This window comes from Macaca thibetana, chromosome 14 (genome assembly GCF_024542745.1).
Source record: "Macaca thibetana thibetana isolate TM-01 chromosome 14, ASM2454274v1, whole genome shotgun sequence".
Lineage (NCBI taxonomy): Eukaryota > Metazoa > Chordata > Mammalia > Primates > Cercopithecidae > Macaca > Macaca thibetana.
The window spans coordinates 41,804,298-41,808,726 of NC_065591.1; the positions used below are offsets into that span (position 1 = coordinate 41,804,298).

The window sequence follows — 4,429 nt, forward strand, 5'->3', positions numbered from 1 at the left end:
GTTGTCAGTACCCCAGCCTCTGATTCTGCCTTAACCATGAAACAGAAGACTTCAACATATACCTGCTACAAAGCTTAGGAAGATGTAGGCTCCACAAAAGAATGTAAACAGCAACAATCAGATGTTGAACAACAATGGCAGGCTCTTCCATTCTAATTTTAACTGTAATTCATTCCTTTAAGTTCATTTGAGAGAGATAAAATCTACAGTGAAGTCCTTTTTTGGCAAGCTCACAAGCTTCTATCTCTGGTAATTTAACTGTCCAGTACGGATGTTTAACAACATACTAAAATCTCTTATTAATCAAAGATCAATCAGCTTCACTGTAACATTTTATAAAATGGATTCCTTTCTCCCACACTTCCTCAAAATATATTTCTTCAAAGAATTGATAAGTCAACCCCCAAGAACTAGAGATCTACTGTGACAAAAAGTATGATGTCTGAAATCACTTCACTAAAACAATTCCAGAGTGCTACTAGAAGAGATCACACAGAACTCAAACATGGCACTTTCAATGTTCTTTTCTGGAAGAACAGATAGGTCTTCAAAGCATGAGAGTTTAAATAGGGATCATTTAAATGGGTAGATTATCAATGGCTAATATAGTCAATGGAGGCCTACAGGCAAAGATATTTAGTGATTAAGTGGCCTACATACACCTTAAGGATTTTTTCCCAAATATCAAATGTGAGAAAGCCTATTTTTAAGAGTTCCCTAGGTATTTTCAATGGTTTTTGAATTATCTGTAGGAAGTTCTGACATAGTTGTATGGAGTTTAATGTGTGTGTCCACCATTACATTCAGATCATGTTTCATATCAAAATTTATGTTACGCAAAGCATGGTTACCTTTAAATTTGGTCGGTCAAAGTGTTCCTCAAGTATACTTTCATACCACTCGTTCTCAACCTTCATCACAGGAAAAATACACAGGTCATGCAGCAATGCATACATACTAGGAAAAAACTTGATGTCAGGCAGATTGAAGACTTCGTAAATGGTGAATGGAAGCTTTACATCTTCCCTTATGTGTTTCCATTTGATTCTCCAACAATGAAGCTTGGCTGAGAGCTTGACGTGACTAGGTAAGTTACTTCTGTACAGGTCAGCATTGTGTTCCTTTGATGTATGAAATTTGAGTTATCTCATGACTGAGGATCCCAGAGCTAAGTATTTAAGAGCTCTGAGATGCTGTTCTGGGAATATATTGTTAAGTACCTGAATAATGTGCTCCACTGTTGGAACACTTAAGGTTTCTTTGCAGTAACTTAGAGGTTAGTTGAGATTCCCAGTTACCTTGCTGAGCTCTGCAGAATTTCCCAGGGAGATTCATCTGAATATCAAGTCTGGCTGCTAAATTCATGGCTTCCTCAAATCAAAACTCCTCATAAACTTTCATGTTTTTCATCACGTCATTGAGTGAACGCAATACAGCAGTCAAACTACTGGCTGCAAAGAAGACATCAGAAGTTTTCCCCTGGAGATTTTTTTTTTTTTTTTTTTTTTACCAAGGCTCTTGTAAAAGTTAAGACATTTTAAAGAACAGCAATAATAGCCATGAAATCAAAATCTGTTACTACACTGCAGAGTACAAATGTTTGGGCAGATACACTGTTATACCATCTAATATTTGTGTCACTTACACCATCTAAACATAAAACAAGTACTTGCAGGAGGTCCACTAAAATTTCAGAATCATCATCTCTGACTGTTCACTGAAAATGACAAATTCCCTTCAGTTTGTTTACCCCTTTCTTCATTGTTCTGAAAAAGAATAGAAATAACATTGTAAAGTCCTACAAGCAGTTGTGGTGATCTATGGTAAAAAGAATAAACTTCCTCAATTGCTCCTAATGCAACAGATACTCCCATAACAGGTACTGATTTAGCCCAACACATATTTAAGGAACAATAAGATCAGAGTGTGTAGATAGCTTGCGGAGTGTCACTGCTAGAATTCTCTAAAACTCTACAAGTGACAACTTTCATTTTGGAAGAAAATCCACTAGAAACAATGTAAGCCTGGCCACGACAATACTCCATATTTGGTCCCTGCTTCTCAGTTGTCACAGTGTAAAATTTCACAGCCAAAATTTCTGCATCAGCTTCATGAGCCAGGAAGTCTACAAGCTCCTCTCAGTTTATGAGATTAATCAATAAACCTCACCAACACAGGTTAGATGCTCTCTCCTGCTATGTCCACTACATTGTCAGTGATAATACAAAAGAAGTGTGAGTCTCTCACTTCTCTGAGAGTTTCTCCATGAATACAGCCCTCACAGATCTCTAGCATCTGTTTCTGCTGTGTTTTCGAACATAACAATGTGTTAATTGCTGTTGTCTCAAAGCATTTTCTCAGGACCTCCGCCCCAGAATTTAACAGGCACTCTAGCAGTGCTTGAAAGTTATCTGGAGTAAAGAGACCTCCTGGGATTTCATTAGCCTCATGTCCATTCAGCGACACATTTTGTTTTCCAATAACAATCAAGACTTCAAATAGAGATTTTAGGCATTCTTTGTTTTTCTTGTCTTCAAGGGTCACAGGTAAGATGTCCTCATTTTGCTCGTCATCCCCTTCTTCTGCAGTAGGGTTCTGAGCACAGCTGTTGTTAGTTCATGTTTTTGTTCCTGTTCAGAAGTTTCACAATTTTTTCTTTGTTTCACTGGCTTGATTTCATCTTCATTCAATTCTTTTATTCGTTTTCGGTCTATTATTTGAATTGTTTAAATGATTATTAAGATCAAATATTTTTGGTATTGCATTGTATTGAAGAACAGTCCTATAAGGACTCTCCCAATTACTTCACAAGTATCTGCTTCAATTAATTTTGAGAAATACAATAACCCAATCATTCTGAATTTTTCTGATGTTTTTGTAAAATTTACATTTCTACAGATCACAGAGGTCTCAAAGTATTTGGCACATGATCAATAATGTTGATTTAGTTGGTCAGGCATTTTATCTTCTAAGTCTGCTCTGCAACAATTCACTCACTTCTGGGCTCTGACCTGATAATGCAGGAATTTGAAGAAGGCCAGGTCCAACTACATGCTCCTCTGCTTGCAGTTGGGGGCTACACAAAAGTTCAGCATCATGCCCTCCCCTCCCAGCCTCCTCAGGGCAGTTTCCCCGCCCATCAGGACTTGGGAGGCCAGCCAGGATGGCTTCACAGGGCCAGTGGGTTGACTGATTTTGAAAAGGATGCTGAAGTAGAGTTTTAGGTTGGAGTGGAAGTAGTAGCATTTAATCTAGATGTATGCTTTTCTTTGTATAAAACAATAAGCAATGAATGGGCAATTTGATATCAGTGTTATAAATAAAGCACCATAAACACATGACATAGAAAAAATGTAAAATTGTTTCTACTTCACCTTTAACTATCTGGCTAAAGGTTTTGAAGTCCAAAAGTACTATTTCAAATTTCTTAAGAAAGAGCAACTACAGAATGTCTATGTAAATTCCACTTGAATGATTTCACCAGATTATGAGAATCATTTCCATCAATGAGCCACAGAAATCCCCACGGTGTTATTGTTAGGATATTGCTTAATCCCAAGTTTTCTTTCCAGAACAATAGCTTTTGTGCTTCTGCTTCTGAAGTATTTCTTTTTCTTTTTCTTTTCTTTTTTTTTTTTTTTTTGAGACTGTCTTGCTCTGTTGCCAGGCTGGTGTGCAGTGGCACAATCTTGGCTCACTGAAACCTCTACCTCCCGGGTTCAAGCAATTCTCCTGCCTCAGCCTCCCAAAGACCTGGGATTACAGGCACATGCCACCAAGCCCAGCTAAATTTTGTATTTTTAGTAGAGATGGGGTTTCACCATGTTGACCAGGATGGTCTCAATCTCTTGACCTTGTGATCTACCTGCCTCAGCCTCCCAAAGTGCTGGGATTACAGGCGTGAGCCATTGTACCTGGCATGAAGTATTTCTAAGAAGCCATTTTCAGAAGGACTATTTCCATTGAGGATGCCTGATACATAAGCCAAATCACCTATTTTGGGGAAAAGAACTAAGTATTGAGTCCTGATACTCTTTCTAAACTGTCTTTTGTGAATTATTATAACATGGCCTTTTATTAGTAGGTTAAGTAGTAAATGGAACAACACATATGAATTTACACTGTTGTATAGTGGACATTATGTTCATCAGCAACATAAAATTGCCATGAGTTGAAAGAGGATAACTATCATTAAGACCGATGGCACCTATGAGTAAAACGAGACTTGATAATATGGAAATATCATTTCATAATGATCTCTCTCTCTCTGCTTCTAGCAATTTTTTCTACTCCAAAAATATATCATGTAATTACTTAAATACTGTTTTATCGGTAGAAAATAACATCTCAACAATGCAGAGACTACTGAACCTGTCAAGATTCAACCTCAGAGAGCAGACACAATTTCCTATATTGATGAGTTACTAAG

At 37.4% G+C, this 4,429-nt stretch overlaps 1 pseudogene; it reads right to left on the reverse strand.

Moving 5' to 3' along the window:
• Positions 1–584: 584 nt before the first annotated feature.
• On the reverse strand, positions 585–3,368 carry LOC126934640 (52 kDa repressor of the inhibitor of the protein kinase-like; annotated as a pseudogene).
• Between the last annotated feature and the right edge of the window lie 1,061 nt (positions 3,369–4,429).